At 37.7% G+C, this 22,360-nt stretch overlaps 1 protein-coding gene across 4 annotated transcripts in view; it reads left to right on the top strand.

The window, feature by feature from the left end:
• The first annotated feature begins 1,078 nt into the window (after nt 1-1,078).
• Nucleotides 1,079-22,360, top strand: part of LOC150091209 (nuclear receptor subfamily 2 group C member 2-like) — a 595,426-nt gene continuing 574,144 nt past the window's right edge. For 3 of the 4 annotated variants that reach the window (XM_090374734.1, XM_090374740.1, XM_090374722.1), the window contains exon 1: nt 1,079-1,158. The gene's annotated coding sequence lies outside the window, so the exon portion shown is untranslated. The other variant, XM_090374729.1, reaches the window with a different exon arrangement.

The following is a 22,360-nucleotide window of genomic DNA, read 5'->3' as shown; positions in this document are numbered from 1 at the left end:
AACAAGGAATGTGTCACAGACACTAGGCGGTTTTTTTTTTTTTTTAAATTGAGTAGCGATTGTATACTTTTTTTTTTTTCAGAGTTTGGAAAGGGTAATTTAGCGGCATATGGCTGAAATGCACGGCCACACCGTTTCCTTTTACTGTAACGTATTTATACCTGTCAAGTGACAAGCAGTGGCGTATCTACCATGTAGGCAGGCAAGGCAATTACCTCCGGGCCCGACGTCTTTGGCTGTCTCCTCTTTTTGCAACTTTCATACGGGAATACGGTTAATTACGTAGGGGCCCGAACATGTTCTTTGCCTCCGGGCCCGAAAAAGGGTAGATACGCCAGTGTTGACAAGATTTTTTTTTTTTTTACCGTTTAGTTAAAAAGGTTCGCAAGGAGCATTTTTGTAAAACGAAGTTCTCTGCTGGCGCGGGCAGGACGGATTAAAATCTATACCTCTACATACGAAAGATGAACGGCGATATTATTCGACTGCTACAGAAACTTGGCTTGGACATTTTAGCACGAAGTTTACTCACAGAGATATTGAGAGCGACACTATAAAAATTGCTGCTTCCATGGGTAACTTTTGCTGCTTTTCTGTGAATTCTAATAAAAATCATTCGTCTGAATTTCATTCTGATGAAATTCACTCTACTGTTCAGATTTTTTTTTTTTTTCCCCCTTTCTAAACGACGAAATGAATTGCAATGAACATAACCCTCCCGCCAAGACTTCAAAATCAATACAGTACATATAAACTTAATTGTAAGTATATTTCACGTGTTAAATAACATATGCTATTTCCAAAAAAGGTGAAACGAATGTCAAGTTTAGATACTTAAAATTTTGATGTTATATATTGCACCCAGAAAAATTATGTACCCTGAAAAAAGGTGGGTATAAATTGATAAGTTGTGGTCAAAAATAAAATTGTGTCTATCATATATGATGTGACTTTTTTCAAATAATATTTCTATTATAAAAACTACACATTCGCCTTTTCCTCTTATGCCCATGCATTGGTATGACGTAAGTGCTCCGTGTGTAACCAATCGCAATTCGTAAAGTATTTGCGTATGTATCACTACTTGGGGTCGTGAACTCTAACCTTTTCATTTCGTACACAGAACCTTGTTACCGTTGGTTGAGATCACATTTAAAGGTAAGAATGTTATTTTGTGTGTGACGCCAATTTGATGCATACTAATATATATTGTTAAGAACTGAAGTTGAATACTGTCAGATTTATATTAGCCGTATGAACTCTTATTCAGATCCGTATGCCGGCGGGAAAGGTGTGTATTCGAAGAACTCTTGTATCTTAGTTACCAGATCTACCTACGACTTCTTTCGAATAGGCTTAGCTATTGGAATTGGGAAAACATGTGTACCGTTTGTCATTTAATTCATCTAGTATTATTGGATATTATAAATTTTAAGTTATACTCTATCAAAGCAGTGGTCACTTACACAGGATCGTCTGGTTTGCTAGCAGCAAACGAGAGACGATTCTAATGACGCAGGTATTTATGATTTTTAAAGGTCCGTTGTAGAGACTATTCATGAAAGGCATCGCAGATGCCTTTCATGAATAGTCTCAGTTGTATACAACTGAGTTGTATACAACCTAATAAACTGTTGATATCGAAGACCTGTAACGGTCTGTCATGTTCAACACAGTGTAAATGAATATTTTAATCAAATGGATGTTTTCGTTTTATCCCCCCCGCCTTTTCAATGCATATTTCAGTGATCTAAAGATTAAACTAAACGTTTAATAAACCAGTTCATCCTCCTGGCCATATTGTCAATGCAAGAATGGCAAAACTCCTACTTTTAAGTTTTCTTTTAAACTGTAAAACGCGAGCAATTAATACATGCAATAATTATATGCCAATTGAAAGCAAACTAAAAATATACATTCAAATGACAATAATGGCCTGCCCCCACTGCAGAGCCAATTTACCTCATGTGACCATGATGTTAATATTAAGTATAGGGAATATTACTCATATTGTAATAACTAAAGGATAAAATTTCTCTAAGTTTAAGGGCTTCATTGAAATTTAAGTTATTTAAATAATTCAATATAAATATGTTAAAAGCCGAAGTAAAATTAATAAGACTTTAAGGAAATGCTGGTACTTATTTTGGAGAATACTCCTGTTTTTTTATCGCAGAAAAGTTTTTTTTTTTTTTTTTTTTTTTTACTTAGGTTAAAAATGTCAATTTTCCATAAGGTAGAGAGAGGAAGATAATCTTTAATGCCCTTCACATCCAAAAAGCCAGGGGTTGTATGTGTGCCCAATATGTAGAATTTAATGTCAACTATATAACTGATTAGAAATGACATACTGACCAATGCACTTAGTAAAAAAAATTAACAAAATGTCAGTCCATTTGAAAGATAACCACATATTACATGCCCTGATTGGCACACAGGGCTAACATTAGACAAAATGTAACAAAATATTTGAATTTAATAAAATGAAAAACAAATATACTTTAACAATACAAACATTAGAGGGTATATGTAAATAAAATACCATTGATATGGAATACAGTTAGAGTGCAGACTTAAGTTTCAAAACAGTAGGGTAAGAGTTATTTTTAAGGTAAGAGCTGGAAAATTTTAAATAGGAATAATTTTTTAGATCACTATAAAGGATTTTATTGCTAATATCCTCAACTTATTTTTTATCAAGAGCAGTTGGATTAATATCAGTACCCTAATGAACACTTGTCATAATGGTGACCTGCCCCACTGGTAGCTGTTTAAGTGGAATGAGGGAGTAGTTGTTAATATGGCGTGAAACCCCATATTAATTATATTGGATTAAGATCTGCATGGTATGGAAATAAGTGCAAAATGCTAAAACCATAGGGTTTTATTAATTCATCCAGTTTAAAATTTTCTGTGTAGTTGCTTTTCTTTCTTTTTTTTATGAAAACCCCAAACACGAGAGGTATTAGAACCTAGTACTGTGCTTGGGTTGGAGGTTGAAAAGAAAGAAGATATTTGTTGACATTAGACTTCAATTTCTGTAGCCTGTAATTTTCAGGAAATACGTATGAAGGAAGGTTGTTTCAGAAAACAACCTTCCTTCATACGTTGAATGAATAAACAAGGAAGATAAAAAGTTGGACAGTAAAAGAATGTTGGCTGGTGGTGGCATGTGTTCAGATTGTTTTGAAAGAGAGAGAGAGAGAGAGTGGGAATTATAGAAGCCAATTCAGAAGAACAGTGCACATGGAAGTATTTGTAGAAAAGGCATGCAGCAGAAACAGTACGTCTATGAGACAGAGTGGAGAGACTGTTAGAGAGAAGTCATTAATTAACCAAACTACCCTCTTCTGAATGGAATCTAAAAGCCTCAGAGAGGTTTTGGGGGCACCGCCCCAGATGTGGGAACAATATTCCATGGTAGGGCGGATTTGTGATTTCTACAGAGTGAACAGCTGTTTGGAAGAAAAGTAACGCTGAGAGCGAAAGAGAACAAGTTTTTTAGATGCAGAGGAAGCAATATTTATAATATGCTTGTGCCAAGAGAGATTAGAAGTCAGGGTAATGCCCAAAAGAGATATATCAACTTGTCTAGAAATCGGAGTGTCACCAAAGATAAGCATAGGAGCAAAAGAATCTTTTTTACGAGATATAAGACAAGACCGAGTTTTAGAAGGATTGAAATCAACAATGTTGTCTTTGCCCCACTGGAAAATTACCTTGAGATCGGCATTTAAGGATATTCGAGAAGTTGAAGCTGATTGAGCAGGGCAAGGTTTTTCAAAATGGAAAGTGGAATACAATGTGCCATCATCAGAAAACTATGGATAGGATTTCCAGTCAGTGGAAGCTTATGTAACTTAAGCTGTACAGTTCATTTTTTATTAACATATTCACAGGGTTAGCAGTGGATTGAAAATGGATGATGATGATGTGTACATTTTATGATTCCCCACTTTAACTGATTTTTTTAATTAACTGACCAACTACCAAGCCTCACTTGCCCTAATCTCAGAAGCACTAATGGTCACTTGCCATAATTGCATATGACCTAATATACATCTTACACGCACTTGTCATAACGGTGACCTGCCCCATTGATAGGTGTGTTACTGTCAGTTTCCCCAAGCAGGTATATAATTGCAGTCAAGCAACTTGAATTTGGCAGAAAATACAACATTTAGGATTACAGTTGACATACATCGATGAACAAGTTGTGAGAAAACAGTCAGTGGGGGATTGGTCAGGTGACCTACAGGAAGCTTGGGAAGGAATCATTTGAGAATATCCATCACCAGAACATTATTCATATGAAAAGTGTGAAGAGCTTATAAAATACTTCAAAACAAATTGAATTGTAGTACTGTCAATGTTTATATATTTTGTACTGTAATATGGTTAATAATTGTAAGGCGCCTCCGTAGCCAGGTGGGAAGGAGCAGCAGTGCGTAGCACACGCTGCTTGATTAGACCGGGGTTCGAGCCCGTCACCACCAAATACGGAGGATGCAGAAAGGTCAGGGAATGACCACCGCATATCCCGGAGCAATATGGCCTTAGTTGCTAATGCTCCTAAAAACCAAATAACAACAATAATAATTGTATTCATTTTCAAAATAATTAATTGTAAACTCCTCTGACTCTTTGGTTATGTCAAAATATAGAGGTTCAGGGAAACTGCTAGTTTGGGGGAGACAAGGTAATAAAGATATGCATTTATCTGATAATATTGGTCAAAGTAACACTTGCACATATCTCAATTTTTTTTTTACCGCAACAGAACATATTAGCAAGATGTTCTCAGGATAGAAACGTTTCGAATTAGTGGGAAGCTAGCTTAAATAACTTGATTGTGTTGGGGTACTTAACTATACAAGAACACTGTCTTAATTGTTTATACAGTAAGGTGAGACTTGTTGTCAATAAAATGAGTGAATTTAAACTGCTGATTAGGACAAGTAACGCTGACATAATAGGGAATACAGAAATGTGGTGCCATCCGGAGATACAGGATGATGACTTTAGTACAGTATGTATAATGTATTTAGGAAGGACAGAGAAGATAGAAGGGGTGGTAGAGTCATGTTTCTTATCAAAAGCAGCCTGAGCGCGACAAAAGCCTTTTCCCGGATTCAGACATTTCGCATGCTAGTATAGAAGAGTGGGAGTAATCTATAGGCCAGGTGATTGTGAAGATTATGATGAGTCTCTACATGCAAATGGAAGGGGCAAGTAAGCGTCAATGTCTTGTTATTTCTAGGTGATTTTAATTTGCCCCTAATTGATTGGAGCAAATGGGAAGGAAACTCCACATGGAGGACAATTTTTAAATCAACTAGATCAGCGGTTCCCAACCTTTTTTGACTCGCAAACTCCTTTTAACATAATATTTTTAATGTGAACCACTAAGCTGAAATTCTCTGAAATTGTATAATATTTCTGAATTTTTATTATAAAATATTTACAGTACTAAGTTTTTGTAAGCAACATTGCGTAATAAATAAAAATCATATAAATAAGTATTATTTATACTTTGTAAAGCAGTTATTAATAAAGGCAAACTATATTTCGAACAGGCTAAGAGTAGAAAACTTGCTTCTTGTCCAAATGGTAGCTGAGCATGCTGGTCTCTTGCCAAAGCTATTGGCCGCAACGTTTGCCCATCTCTGCTCCCACCTCTGTCAAAACCAGATGGTTCTGTTACCACTTCAGCCAAGGATAAAGCTGACTTGCTACCATCCCATTTTTCTTCCAACTCATGTATTAATGATCTTGGTAAAACTCCCCCACCATTCCCAACACACTCCATTCAATGCCTCCTGTGGTCTTCCGTCAGAAGGATTTTGACGGATCTTGATGCTAAGAAAGCTCCAGGTCCCGATGGTATTTCTCCACTTGTTCTCAAAATCTGTGCTTGCTCCTAAACTTACTCCTGTTTCTTTGCCACCTTTTTTCACTTTCTTATTCCAAAAGTGTTTTTCTTTCTGCAATGAAATTTGCCCATATCTAGACAGTTCATAAAAAGGGTGACAAATCCCTTCCATCCCATTATCGCCGCATTGCGATTACTTCTACTCTTTCCAAAGTAATGAGAAATCAATTAACTGCCAACTGTTAAACTATCTGGAAATCTTTCATCTGATCAAAGATCGCCAGTACGGATCAGTGTCATTCCACTGATGATATTATGGCTTATGTTATCCATTTATGGACAAATTCAATAGAAAAGTTTGGTGTAACTCAAGCCATTGCCAGACAGGTGGCCACATGAAGTAGTCAGGTGGGGAAGTGTAAAACATTGCAATATTCTAAAATTTTCTCTTATTTATAAATGTGACTTAAGCGATTCAGAGCAAAAATTAATTGCATAATTTAACATTACATGCTCCTGTCGCATTGACCTCGATCGCATAGTATGTTCGAATTAATATTGATCGAGATCAGCGAGCAGTACCATATGGTATTCTTTATGGTACCGCGAGAATCGCTTAAATTTTAGCCTGGCTGTCAGTTAAATTCACTGGGCCTTGCGCCCATTCGACAGGTCCTGGGGAGAACAGTCTTCTAAATAAACTTCCATCCTATGCTGTGCCAGTTGTTCTTTGTAACTGGGTATCCAGTTTTCTCTCTGACTGCTCACTGCTGTTGATGGTAGATAGTTCTCTGGCTTCTAACTTGTCCACTAATGCTGGTGTTCCCCAAGGTTCAGTTATTTTTCCCCACTCTTTTCCTCTTGTATATTAATGACCTTCTTCCATTGACCGGAAATCCTATCCATAGTTTTGCTAATGATAGCACATTGCATTCCACCTTCCAGTTTGAAAAACCTTTACCTGCTCAAACAGCTTCAACTTCTTGAGTAACAACTGCCAAATCCTTAAATGCTGATCTCCTAATAATTCTCCAGTGGGGCTAAAGATAACTTAATTCCAACCCTTCTAAAACTCAATCCTGCCTTATATCTTGCAAAAAGGATTCTTCTGCTCCTGTGCTTATCTTCGATGACGCTCCGATTTCTAGGCAAGATCTTGAGGATTACCCTGACTTCTAATCTCTCTTGGCATAAAGCACATTACAAATATTGCTCCCTCTGCATCTAATAAACTGGGTTTTTGCTGTCGGAGTTACTTTTCTTCCAAACAGCTGTTCACTCTGTAGAAATCGCAAATTCGCTCTACCATGGAATATTGTTCCCACATTCTGTGCCCCCAAAACCTCTCTCAGGCTTTTAGATTCCATTTAAAAGAGGCCAGTTAGGGTAATTAACGTCTGATCTCTAACAGAGTCTCTCCACTCTGTCTCATAGACTTTCTGTTTCTGTTGCATGCCTTTTCTATAGATACTTGCATGGGCTCTGTTCTTCTGAATTGGCTTCTATAATTCCAGCTCTCTCTCTCTCTCTCTCTCTCTCTCTCTTTCAAAGCAGTCCGAACTCGTGCCGCAACCGCTCAACATCATTTTTCTGTTCAAGTTCCAACTCACAGAACCAATTTTTCTTCTTCCTCATTTATTCATTCAACTTCTGTTTTCTGGCACAATCTTCCTTCATAAGTATTTCCTGAAAAATACAATATACAGAAGTTCAAGTCTAATGTTAGTATCTTTAATCTTTTCAACTCATGCACATACTAAGTACTATAGGTTCTAAAAAAAAAGTACCTATACATAACAATGGTTCTTGAGAATGAAAAAAAAATTAGAATGGAAAACATTTATTTAACATGATATACTGTAAGATAGTAAACTAATTATAAGAAATTGTAGGAGGTGTGATTTCTTTCTTTGGCAATTTTTACTTTTATTTTACTTTATTGTTTATTATTATTTATATTTTGTAGTTTACAATAATATACCTATGTAAATCTAAGCAGAAGCCATTACAGAATTTTTATTGCCACCTGGAACCCTTTCGCGACCCCCCGGTTGGGAACCACTGAACTAGATGATTGCTATTTGTATCAACATGTCAGGGAAAGTATACTTCTTTCTCTGACATGTCTAGGGAAAAGAATACTCTAGACCTCATCATCACCCATGAACCAATGACATAATAAGGCTCACAGTACAGAAGTAGGACAGTATGTGAACCAGTAGCACCTTAAGGCAAAGGAATCGATTATAATTTCAGACAAGGAAATTACAATGGCTTAAAGTGCTACACAGCTTCTATTAATTGAGTAGATATCGCACAGACAGCAAATACAACTGAATTGTGGTATAGCTTTAATACATTATTCACAGCAAGCCTTGAATGCTTATATACCATTAAAAAAATACTCCATGAGGAAGATTCCAAGTTGGATGAAAAAGGAAGTTGTCATATTACTTGAGCAGAAAAAGATGTAATGGAAAAGTTACAAAGCAATAAAAAGTACTGAAGCCTATAACAGCTACAAATTTATCTGTAATAGTGCCACAGAAAAGGTTAGGCTGGTGAAGACAGATTATGAGAAATCACCAGCAAAATCACTTGCAGAGTAATTATGTGAAAACACTGTATTTATGTGATTAGTAATGTGGTACGTCGCATGACTACTAATCACCGTTATTTTTCAGAATTTTTTTTTTTTTTAATAAAAATAAGATGTATATGTGCAAGTCTATATACACATTTTTAAATTATTATTATTTCAAATATATAAACAGCAATATGTTCAAATGCATAATTTTTAAATTTTACATGCTTAACAGTATGTAAAATTTGAAAGTGGAAGTGACTGACAAAACTTCATATGTATACAGGGTGTTCATAAAGTCCTTGTGCACTTTAAAACTGTGTGATTACTTCTGTTTTATACAAGATAAAAATATGCAAAATTCATTTGAAATGTAATTCTAGTTTTTAGGGTATGTAATCACAAGATTTTTAAGATTCAACATAATGTCAATCATTAAGATAAAAAGTACATTTCAGTTTTGCAGTTTCATAAACATATTCTTCATTTGTCTTTTAGTTATGGCATTAATTACATTTGGGATCCTGGTATGAAGATAATTTAAAAATAGTTTGCCCCAAAGAAAATAGTCCAGTGAGGACATTTGGTGAGCAAGCTGGCCAAGCAATTGGTCCGGGGCAAAGTGGGAAGGTACTCCATCTTGCTTAAAAATCATATTGGCTTCAATTCTTAATTGACTTAGTTCAAAAATAAAAAAATCCTGTCATATTGCAAGATAATTATCACCATTAACTGCTGTTTCTACAAAAAAGGAAGGACCAATTATACATGTTTTTTCCCAGGGCACACCACAAATTGACTTTAGGGGGAATCCCTCTTGTGGTTTCTCTGTCCTCCAAATATGGCAGTTAACATTTGCCACTAAGTGAAATGTAACTTCATCAGCAAATATTAGATTGTCAAGACATAAAATAGCAGTTTTCATTAAACTCTTGATAGAAAGCTAACCTTGAATTTTTTTTTTTTTTTTTTTTTATGAAACCCCCAAACACGAAAGGTATCAAAACCTATAGTACTTAGTACCGTGCATGGGTTGAAGGAGAAGTATGGGGGGAGGGGGGTTGCCGGAAACTTTGCTCTAGAGACTTAACATGGGTTTCACCACTTCAAGCCTCCAATAAGCAAAGTGGTGGTATTTCACCGGTTGATGAAAGTCATCTACCACCTATTGAGGGCTGTGCAGATTTAGAAGGGTTTTTTTCCAACACATCGCAAAATTTCTCTGCAGTTGCAGAATCGGCACTGGCAACTTCACCGCACACGTCAATGTTTTGGAAACCAGCACGATGCTTGAACCTTTTTTTTTTTTTATGAAAACCCCAAACATGAAAGGTATCAAAACCTATAGTACTTAGTACCGTGCATGGGTTGAAGGAGAAGTAGGGGGGGGAGGGGGATGCCGGAAACTTTGCTCGAGAGACTAAACATGGGTTTCACCACTTCAAGCCTTCAATAAGCAAAGTTGTGGTATGGTAATCTTCTAGTAATGTATGATGCACCTCAATCTTGTAAGGTCACTTGACCAATTTCACACAATTTGTGCTTTAGGAGTCCAGAGATGCTCATCATAGTGACTTTTATAGGCTTTGCTGAAAAATTTCCTTGATTGTTGTCACAATCTCATCATTTAATCTGGGCCTTTTAGTTTGTGGCTTATCATTAACAGAACCAGTCTGGTTAAACTTCTTCATTTGGTTTGGAATTGAATTTTTGTGTGGTGCTCCCCTGACTTGATGTGTCAAACTTTCTTCTGCTTATATGGACTTAAGCTCTTGTATCCAGAGGACACAGTTCACTTTTTCTTCTGCAGAAGCAATCTCATGTGGGGTAGATTTTTGTAAAAAACAATTAAATTTTTTTTTTTTTTTTTTTTTTACGAAGATGAAAGAAGATATTTATTGACATTAGACTTCAATTTCTGTAGATTGCAATTTTCGGGAAATGTGTATGAAGGAAAATGGAAGTTGAAGAAAATGAATAAATCAGGAAGGAGGAAAGTTGGTTCTTTGAGTTTGAAGTTGAACAGTAAGAGGAAGTTGATTGGTTGCAGCATATGTTCAAACTGCTTTTGAAGAGAGAGCAGGAATTATAGAAGCCAATTCAGAAGAATAGTGCTCATAGAAGTATCCATAGAAAAGGCATGCAGCAGAAACAGAATGTCTATGAGACAGAGTGAAGAGATTCTGTTAGAGATGAGTCATTAATTAATCTAACTGCCCTTTTTTGAATGGAATCTAGAAGCCTGAGAGAGGTTTTGGGGGCACTGCCCCAGGTGTGAGAACAATATATTCCATGACAGGCCAGATTTGTGATTTGTACAGAGTGAACAGCTGTTTGGAAGAAAAGTAAGCCAAGAGCAAAAGAGAAAACCCAGTTTTTTAGATGCAGAGGAAGCAATATTAGTGATGTGCTCATACCAAGCGACATTAGAAGTCAGGGTAATCCCCAATAGCAATCTGTGATCTTGCCTAGAAATCAGAGTGTCATCGAAGATAAGCATAGGAGCAGAAGCATCCTTTTTTGCACGATATATGACAGATCTGAAGAAGGTTTTGGAACGAACTAAGTTATCTTCCTTAAATGCTGGAATCCAGCATTTCAGGAATTTGTAGTAGATATTCGAGAAGTTGAAGCTGTTTCTGCAGGGTAAGGTTTCTCAAAGTGGAACACATTCTGCTATCATCAGCAAAACTATGGATAGGATTACCAGTCAGTGGGAAGGAGGTCATTAATATACAAGAGAAAAAGAGTGGGAAAAAGAACTGATCCTTCGGGAACACCCACATTAGTGGAGAAGTAAGAAGACAGACAGCCATTTGTCATCACCTGCAGTGAGCAGTCAGAGAGAAAACTAGATACCCAATTACAAAAAACAGTTGACAAACCATAAGATGGAAGCTTATTTAGAAGACCTTTATTGCAGACACGATCAAAAGCCTCTGATATGTCAAGACCAACTGCTTGAATTTCACTAAACTTTTCCATTGAATTTGTCCACACATGAGTAACCTAAGCCAGAATATCACCAGTGGATTCACACTGACAGAATCTATACTGGTGCTCAATGATCTGATTGAAGGTTTCTAGATAGTTTAAGAGTTGGCAGTTAATTTATTTCCCTTTTACTTTAGAAAGAGTAGAAGTCTGTGCAACGGGATGATAATTTCATGGGAGGAATTGGCTGGATGTTAGCAAATTTACAAGCAGAAACAAAAACCCCTTTGAAATAAGAATGTGACAAAAGGCGACACAGAACAGGAGTAAGTTCAGGAGCACAGGTGTTTGAGAATAAGTGGGTAAATACCAACAGGACCTGGAGCTTTCTTATCAAGATTTTTCAAAATCCTTCTGACATTTTAACATAAGGTGACAGTGGGCATTGAATGGAATGTACCGGGAATGGTGGGAGGTGGCAATAAACCCATCTGGTTTTGATAGAGATGGGCAAAAGGTGCAGTGAAATAGCTTTGGAAAGAGACCAGAATTCTTGGCAACCATTTGAACAGGAAGCAAGTTTTCTACTCTTCTATTTGAAATCTAGTTTGCACTGATTAATAAGTGCATTACAATTGTTGCTAGCTTTGGTATAGGCAAAAAATGAACATGGAGATTTGGAGACAAGCCAATTTCGATATAGTAATAGTAGTAATAGAGGCATGTGATGCAAGAAAGCAAGCATATCAGCTTATGTATAGGGCTTACAATACCGAGATCCTGAATACCAGGATCCCAGTCATTTTTTTTCCGATATTCAAATACTGGTATTGATACAAAAATACCAGTTTTTCGGTACTAATTTTAAAAAAAATAACTTATAATTTAATCACATAAAGGTTATAAAATCACCTTTATGTGATTTTATAATCTTTATGTGATTATGACGTCCTTATCTCTACTAGAAAATGTTCGATAAATCATTGATAGGACACCATGCAACATTGCAACCTGTCCACAATTCTTGGACAACTTCATGTCTGACTGTATTGTAACTCCCAAGTCTCGTTCCTCCACTACTGACTTTAGTTCAACTCCACCAAGTATATAAGTTATTTTGGGGTTGCCGTTCCCCAGGAGTAAGACTTTGCATTTTGCTGAATTAAAGGCTATAGCTGCCACTTTTCTGACAATCCCAGAAGTCTATCTAGGCCACTCTGAAGAAGCCCTGCTTTGCGGTGATCATTAACTACTTTACTGATCTTTACATCATCTGAAAGTTTAGACATCACACCCTATATCCCTTCATAGATGTAATTTAGGATAATCAAAAACAACAGTGGTCGCAATACTGATCCTTGGGGCACCCCGCTTCTTACATTAACTCAGTCTGAGGATTAATCAATTATCACAACCCGGTCCCCAGCACCCTCAAGCCATTGTGCTATCCATCTAAGGATTTTTCTTATGATTCCAGCCTGCTCCAACTTATAAAATAACCACTCATGTGGGACTGAGTCAAATGCTCTGCTGATATCTAAATAAACAATATTGAAATTATTCTCTAAATCCGGCTCATGAGTGACCTGTCAAAATGGCTAACCAGATTTGTTAAACATTATTTTCCCTTTACAAAACCATGCTGTGTATCCTACAGAATTCCATTTCCATCTAAATGATCCCGAATTCTACCCTTGATCATTGCCTCCATGATTTGCCTTACAACTGAAGTTAGACTGGCCAGTCAGTAATTTCCCGTTACACTCCTAGAATAGCCGAGTGGGTAAAGTACCTGCACGGCAACCCAAAGGTTGCGGGTTTGATTCCCGCCTCGGGCTTGGATCAAAGTACTGCAAAAACCTTGGGAGGTGCAATATGGCCACAGAAGCCGATGCGCCAACAACTACCAAATCAAAAAAAAAAAAAAAAAAATCACTCCTAGAACGCTTTATGTTCCAATTTACACCCAATCCAGCAGAATCTTTCCTGAGTCCAGTGATGCTCTCATAACTAGCCTTAATGGTTCAATACGCTCAATTGCCGCCACCTTTAAGATTATAGGGTATATGACATCAACCACAAGAGCCTTTCTCGCATGTGGGCATGAAAGTTTTCTCATTAAATCAACATATGAAATTTCAGCATCATTAATTACATTTTTTTTCAACTTCACTCCCATAATTTCTCATTGACGTGAAAGGTTTTTCTTCTGCAAATATCGATACAAAGTAACTGTCGAGTTCATCTGCAACATCAGTTGGGGTACCTAACTGTATCCCACGCAATTATATCCCTTCTTTCTCCTTCAAAAAATGATGAACATAATTCAACCAAGGAAGACCAACATGGAACAGAACATCAGTGTTCCGCAAATTCTTTCCAAAATAAGAAATTGCCTGACTCCAATGATATTTTAAAAGATGAACTTGAGTCAGAAATTAATGAAATACTTTTTTTAACTATTTTTGCTAAAAAAGTTAAGAGCTCACTTTATTAGGACAGGTAGTGTGGATGCTTAAACATAACTAAACTTTGCAGTAACAATATGTATTTTTTTTTGTTTTTAGAATAACTATTTTTAACAATTTTTTTCAGAATATTTATTATTGCAATAAATGTTTATTTAAAACTTGAATCCAAGTAATTACAGTACTTGTTTTTTTCCTTACTGTATTGCACCTAACTGTCATCAAAATTTATTGAGAAAAACGTTTGTTTTTGGAATACTGATATTCCAAAAACAAACCTGTATTAATACCGGTATTAAGATTTTGACCAGTATTGTAAGTCCTGCTTATGTTGCATCAGCCAAAAAAAAAAAATAAATAAATAAATAAAAAATAAACAAAATTCACACAACCATTCCCTCTAAAACTTTGTCCACTTTTTTAAAATTTATTTAAGCTATCAGCTTCCACAAGGACAGCTGGAAATTTATTCTAGCTATTAACCACCCGCTGGCTAAAGGCAAATTTCCGCACATCTCTTCTACAACTGTCTTTACTCAGTTTGAATTTTATGTCCTTTTAGATTCGTAATCTGTGTAAGTGGAAGAATCTGATCAGAATACAGTGTGCTCAACTCATTCAAGGCCTTATACACATCAATCAGATCACCTCACAGGTGCCGAGTCTCCAGCTGCTGCAATTTGCAGAACTTAAGCCTCTCTTGGTAAGAGAGGATCCCTACATTCCCCTCGCCAATCTTGTTGCCCTTCTCTGTACACACTCAAGCAACTACATCAAGGCGCCTCTGTAGCCAGGTGGGCAGGAGCAGCAGTGCGTAGCACACGCTTCTTGATTAGACCGGGGTTCAGCTCGTGACCACCGCATATGGCCTTAGTTGTTAATGCTCCCAAAAACCAAGCAACAAACAAGCAACTACTTTAAGCTCTACATCTTTCCTAAAATGAGGCCTCCAGACCTGTACATAGTACTCAAGATGTGGCCTGACCATTGCCTTATACAAAGGGATAATCTCCTCCTTTTCTCTGCTAGTAAAATTCCTGTATATCATTGACAAAACCCCATGACCTTGCTCTTGCAGCCTGTGTGCACTGTTCAGAAAACTTCATATCTGACTGCACAATTACTCCCAGGTCTTTCATTTTCTACCACCCTAAGTGTAGTACCACACAGTTGGTACGTTATTCTGGGGTTACTTCTGCCAATATGCAGTACTTTGCATTTGTCAATGTTAAACTTCAGTTGCCACTAATCAGCCCATCTGCCCAAATTTTCTAGATCCTGTTGCAGTAGCACACTGTCATTACTGTCACTAACAACCCTGCTAACCTTTGTATCATCTGCAAACTTCGACATTAAGCCTGATATACTTTCATCAATATCATTGATAAATATACAAAACAACAGTGCGCCAAACACCAAACTCTGTGGGACTCCACTAATAACATTAGTCCACGAAGAGCAGCACCCATTGATTACCACCCTCTGTCTTCTCCCACTTAACCATCCTTTTATCCATTGTAGCAACTTACCCTTAATACCATTCTGCTCCAATTTGTACAATAGTCTTCCATGCGCAACAGTGTCACAATCTTTCCTGAAATCCAAATATATGATATCAAAATTATTTTTTGCATCTAGTTCCTTTGTAACCACATCATAATATCCTATCAAATTTGTCAGACAAGACTTTCCCTTAACAAACCCATGCTGTCTGAATTATTGCTGCAGTCTTGTCTAGATGATCCTGCAATGCATCTTTAACCAGCGACTCCATTATTTTACCAGGAACAAAAGTTAAACTAACTGCTCTGTAATTACTCTTGTCACCCTTCGATCCCCCCTTTGTGAATTGGGAAAACGTTTGCACATCTGCAGTCCATGGGAACTTCCCCCGAGTCCAAGGATGCTCTCTTAATTATTGCTAATGGTTTGCTTAGTTCCTTTGCCGCCTCCTTTAATACAACTGGATAGATCCCATCCACTCCAGTGCCTTTCTTTTGTTTAACTTCAACAATTTGTCCTTCACTTTGCTCTCAGTAATTACAAAATCAACCTGTTACAATTTGTAAACTTCTGGCATATTCCTTCCTTAATAACTTCTGATATGTGAATGTAGATGCATAATAATCATTCGGTTTGTTTGCTCTCTGAGCAGGATCATCAACAGTTGAGCCATCGATATCAAATGGACGAATCCAATTCATCCCCTTCCTTTTAGAGTTTATATAAGTAAAGAAATCCTTGCTATTTTTCTTAGCATCCTTTGCCAAAGATTTCTCGTAATCTGCATTCGCTTGCCCATCTCCTTTGACTTGATTACAGACTAGCTTATATTTGCCATAGTCCTCTGTGTCGCCTGACAATTTATGTGCATCATTTGCATTTTCTTCTCTACCACAAGTCTCATTAGTTCATTTGACAACCGTTTAGGCCTAAACCTCGAACAGTATTTCTTATTAGATATGAAAAGTCTAGTAGCTTCCATCATTAATTCCTTGAATGCTTCCCACTTAGAATTTGCTGTTGGTAACATCATCAGTTGGTCCCACTGTACAGAATTTAAAAACTGTCTGAGACAACTGTAGTCGCCTTCATGAAATCCCACATCAGTACAATGTGATCACTGTCACCTAGTGGTACCTTTATCTGCAAATTCTTAATACATGAATGATCACTGCTGATAACCAGATCAAGAGTATTACCCTTTCTGATTGCCTCTCGAACATGCTACTGCTGAAAACTATCATCCAATAAATCCACAAAAGTCTTGCTAGTGTGTGAGTAACCAACCCACAAGTTCCAGTCAATATCTGGGAAGTTAAAATCCCCCATTAATAAGACATTCTAATTTACTAGTCAACTGTATTTCTCTATTCAGTTGTTCATTATACTCATCAGAGCCATTAGGCTTATTAGCATTAGCATTAGTAGAGGCATTTGATGCAAGAAAGCAAGCTTATGCAGCATCAGCCAAAAAAAAACCCACTTCCACTTCACCCCTCTGTTCGTTCAAAATACCTGTCCAGCTGAGCCTTAAACTTATTTAGGCTATCAACCTCCACCACAAGAGATGGAAGTCTGTTCCACCAACCAACCACCCGCTGGCTAAAGGCAAATTTCCGCACGTCTATCCTACATCTGACTTTCCTCAATTTGAATTTATGCCCTCTCAGGTGATTTTTCTGAGCTAGAGGAAGAATCCCATCAGTATTGAGCATGCTTAAACCATTCAAGGCTTTATACACCTCGCTGGTGCCTAGTCTCCAGACACTGTAATTTGCAAAACTTAAGCCTTTCTTCGTAAGAGCACCCCTTTGTTCCATTCACTAATCTTGTTGCCCTTCTCTGTACTCATTCCAGCAGCTCTACATCCTTCTTGAAATGAGGCCTCCAGACCTGTATACAGTACTCAAGGTGTGGCCTGACCATTGCCTTATACAATGGAATAATCACCTCCTTATCCCTGCTGGAAAAATTCCTGTATATCATTGACAATACTCCATGAGCTACTCTTGCAGCCCGTCTGCACTGCTCAGAGAACTTCATATCTGCCTGCACAACCACCCCCAAGTCCCTTTCATTCTCTACCACTGTCAGTGTAGTACCACAGAGTTGATACGTTGCTCTGGGGTTGCTGTTTCCCATGTGTAGTACTTTACATTTGTCAATGTTAAACTTCATTTGCCACCTCTCAGCCCATCTGCTCAACCTTTCCAGATCCTGTTGCAGCAGCATAGTGTCAGTAGTGTCCTTGACAACCCTGCCAACCTTTGTATCGTCTGCAAACTTGGACATTAAGCTTGATATACCATCATCAATATCATTTATAAATACAGGAAACAGTAATGGACCCAACACTGAGCCCTGAGGGACTCAACTAATAACATTAGTCCACGATGAGCAGTGTCCATTGATTACCACTCTCTGTCCCCCTCAACCACTCCTTTATCCATATCAGCAATTTGCCTCCAATGTCACACTGCTCCAATTTGTGTAGCAGTATTCCATGTGCAACAGTATCAAAAGCCTTTCTAAGATCGAAGTATATAATATCAAAGTTATTCCCTGCATCCAGTTCTTTTGTGACTGCATCATAGTATCCAATCAAGTTGGTCAGGCAAGACTTCCCCTTAACAAAACCATGCTGTGTCTGAGCTATAACTGAAGTCTTGTCTAAATGATCCTGCAGTGCTTCTTTAACCAGTGCCTCCATTAATTTTCGTGGAACAGAAGTTAAGCTCACAGGTCTATAATTACTTGTGTCAGCCTTTTATCCTCCTTTGTGAATTGGGGTCACATTTGCACATTTCCAGTCTATGGGTACCTCCCCTGAGTCCAAGGAAGCTCTCATAATTATGGCTAAGGGTTTGCTTACTTCCTTTGCTGCCTCCTTTAATATAACACACTTATAACACACTCCTACCCTTATTTTTACTTTCCCAGTGCTTAGGTCACCCCAAACTGATTCAACATTGCACTGTCCATCTAACAACCGATATGTAACAGTCTTAACACATTTATTGGAAAATCAAGGTTAGTTAAATGATGGGCTTTTAAGGTGGACTGTGGAATAAGGGATTCCCTCCCTAGAAGAATAATTTCAGTGATACGATCTGAGTAAATGTTGACATCAGAAAAATAGAAACAGTAATCTGACCAAGGAAAAGAAGAAAAGAAAAGAAATCTTGCGGAGCATCCCATTTTACATTCTTGTAATGTCAAACAACTAGAGGTTGAGAATGCCATGTGATAAAGGCTCCATTGGAGACAAGACCGTCACCAAGTTGTGATCTGAGGTGCCTATAGGACTACCCACCTCCACTCTGTACGTAATGTTTGTTTGCAAGAAAAAAATAAAGCGTGTTGACTGCATGGTTAGGATTGTCTGGTATTCTGGGTCAGTAAATGAAGAATTGCAATGTCATTAGTAATTGCAAAAGCCTCAGTATTTCGACTTGAAATACTGAGGAAAATTACTTCTCAGCCCATGTGCTTTTCATTTCTAGATCCTGTTGCAGTAGCATACTGACATTAAAAACCCTGCTAACCTTTGTATCATCTGCAAACTTGGATATTAAGCCTGATATACCTTCATCAATATCATTGATAAATACATAAAACAGCAATGGGCCCAGCACCGAACCGTGGGCAACTCCTCTAATAACATTAGTCCACAAGACTCCAATTTGTACAGTAGTCTTCCATGTGCAATAGTATCAAAAGCTTTCCTGAAATCCAAGTATAAGATATAAAAATAATTTTTTTCATCCAGTTCCTTTGTGACCACATCGTAGTATCCAATTAAATTGGTCAGACAAGGTCTCCCCTTAACAAACCCATGCTAGGTCTGTACTATTACTGCAGTCTTATCTAGATGATCCTGCACTGCTTCTTTAACCAGTGACTCCAAAATTTTCCTTGGAACAGAAGTTAAACTAACTTCTGTTCCGAGGTCTATAATTATTTGGTCTATAATACAGGTCTATAATTATTTGTGTCACCTTCTGATCCCCCTTTGTGAATTGGCGATACATTTGCACATATCCAGTCTATGGGGACCTCCCCTGAATCTAAGAATGCTCTTGTAATTATGGTTTACTTAAGGGTTTTCTTACTTTGTCGCTGCCTCCTTCAATATAACTGGATAGATACCATCCACCCCAGGTGCCTTTTTCATACTTAATTTCAACAATTTCTCCTCTACTTTTCTCTTCGTTATTACAAAATCATTTAGCTCCCCGCTAGAGTTTAGTAAACTTCTGTCCTCTTCTTCCTTACAGAATTCCTTGTGTGAATGTAGATACCTAATACTCATTCAGTTTGTCAGCTATCTGAGCAGGATCATCAAAAGTCAAACCATCAATATCAAGTGGACTAATCTGATTCATCCCCTTCCTTCTAGAGTTTACATAAATAAAGAAATCTTTCTTTTCATGCTTTGCCAAGGATTTCTTGTAATCAGCTTTTGCTTGCCTAACCTTCTTTGATTAGACTAGCTTATATCTACCATAGGCTTCTGTGTTGCCTGAAAATTTATATATATCCCATGTGTTTTTCTTCTCTACCACAAGCCTTATTAGTTCATGTGACATCTGTTTAGTTCTAAATCTTGAACAGATTTCTTAGTTGGTATGAAAAACTTAGTAGCTTCCAAGAATAATTCCTTGAAGGCTTCCCATTTAGGATTTGCTGTTTTTAACATTATCAGTTGATCCCACTGTATCTAATTTAAAAACTGTCTGACCACTATAGTCACCTTTACAAAAGCAAAAACCCTTCCCTTTACCCTTGATAGTAGTTATCTCTTTAAGTAATTTCCATATCGGTACAGTCCGATCACTGTCATCTATTGGTTCCATTATCTGCAAATACTTAATGCATGAATAATCGCTGCTGATAATCAGATCAAGAGTATTATCCTCCAATAAATCCACAAAAGCATTGCTAGTGTGCAAGTGACCAATTACAAGTTCTAGTCAATATCTGGAAAGTTAAAATCCCCCGTTACAAGGCATTCTGATTTACTGGCCCACTATTTCTCTTCACAACTTTTCATTGTGCTGATCAGAGTCATTAGGCCTATAATACACTCCTACTCTCATTTTCCCGTTCCCAGTGCTTATGTTACATCAAACTGGCTCAACATTGCACTGTCCACCAAAGTCAACTGGTTGCACTTCCTTAGATTTTGTTTTTTAACTAAAAGCATAACCTTTCCTACCCTGTCTATCCTTATTGTACACATTGTACTCTCCAAATTCCAATTCTGCACTGCTTATATCTGTGGAACATATGTCTCTGATATCTCAACAATATCTGCCTTTATTGTCTCAAAAATTCATGAAATTTATTTACTGTACTTCTGGAATTGGTGTTCATGCACCTGTATGTATCACCTGTTCTTACTCTTAATTACCCTAACACAGCCTGATGTATTTACTTGTTCCATGATGACTCCCAGCAGTTCTTTAAATCACCAGTAAACCAGCTTTCCAGGCTGCTGCTCATTCCAGTAGAAGCATTGCAAGAATCACTTTCGCTTCTGCCTGTGGCTACAGTTAATCTTTTAGTCTGTGAATTCCCTCCCAAGTTAGCAGTTTTCCGACCCACCTAACACTGCCTTGATAGCATCAGGAAATATTCTTGCACCTTTTCTATTTAAGTGTATCCCATCTCTGTAGAAGCAGTCTCTGCTGTTAACCAGGCCATGCTGAAAAAAATTCTACCCTATGAGCCTTGCACAATTCCTCCTGGGCCAAATTGATTGACAAGGCTCTCATGATATAAAAAAGTAAAGTGCAGCCATTATCAACCCACTGCAGGATGGAAGCCTCCTCAACAATTCATGCTGAGGGAAATGGACCATAATCTGCCGCGCTGGTCCAGTGCGGGTTGGCAGATTGACCGTATTCAGCAGTCAGGGGCTTGAACCCCAGTCTACTCAAAGAGCGTGTGCTACTGCACTCCTGCTCCTGACCACTTGGCTACGGAGGCCGACTATGATATACTCCCTCCTATCATGGCTGAACAGAATTGCAGACATTTTCAAATCTAACCCTAACTCGCAACTTTTTTTCAACCTTGATCTGTACTTGTTCAGTAAATCTGCCAATCTCTTGCTCTTAAGGTCAATAGTGCCAACATATATAGCAGTATGACTCCTTGTTCCCTTAAATGATGACATCTGCTGTGCAACATCATCAAAGTTTGCTGGCAGAAATACCATGGCCCTGTTCCACCTATCCTTTTTCCGTAATATATTCCCCGTCTCCCCAACAATAACTAGCTCCTGTGGGACCAGCGCATTCTTCCTTGGAGATTGTCACTGTGCTTCCTAATGCATAGGAGTGAGTTTTGGGTTTGAGTTGGGCAGCTGAGAGCTTGATGAGCCCTCATATTTATTTCTTTGAGGCCATCTACCCTAAACCTCAGACTGTCGTCAGAACACTGAGTTGGTGCCTAATTTCTTCATACTCTTTTCACCTAGTACACACGAAGTCATCCTCATTGCCTAGATCATGTCCTGTTCCAGAAAGGTCCGGAAACATTTCACATGTTGTGCATTTTTTTAGACTGTGATGCTTTGGAGAATTGCCCTCTTCGGTTCTCCCTCGAGTTGCAGCACTCCCACTACTTTGTGCTCATTGCATTGCTGCTTTAGTCTGGGTCATGATTCCGTTTTAAATACAATTTAGTTAATTGTATTTAAAGTGAAATTCGTTAAGATTAATAAATTTTATTGATTAATTGATAATACTATACTAAGCTAACAGATTCCCAATACAGTGCTACTATTATGCTACCTAGTGTTCCGTTACACTTTACGCTATCAAGTTCAGGATATACGTTACACTATTCCATATGAAATCCATTAAAAAGGTCAAGCATTCTGTGAGCAGAATTTTAAAAAATATATCAAAAACTTTTTCCAGAAATGAAAAGAATATGGGCACTCTTAGGTTCTACATGACTTATGATTCAGGGCACGACTGCTGCTAGGTT

Source organism: Mastigoproctus giganteus, chromosome 1, assembly GCF_048544385.1.
Source record: "Mastigoproctus giganteus isolate SK-2022 chromosome 1, ASM4854438v1, whole genome shotgun sequence".
NCBI lineage: Eukaryota > Metazoa > Arthropoda > Arachnida > Uropygi > Thelyphonidae > Mastigoproctus > Mastigoproctus giganteus.
This window is presented reverse-complemented; position numbering and strand designations above follow the sequence as displayed.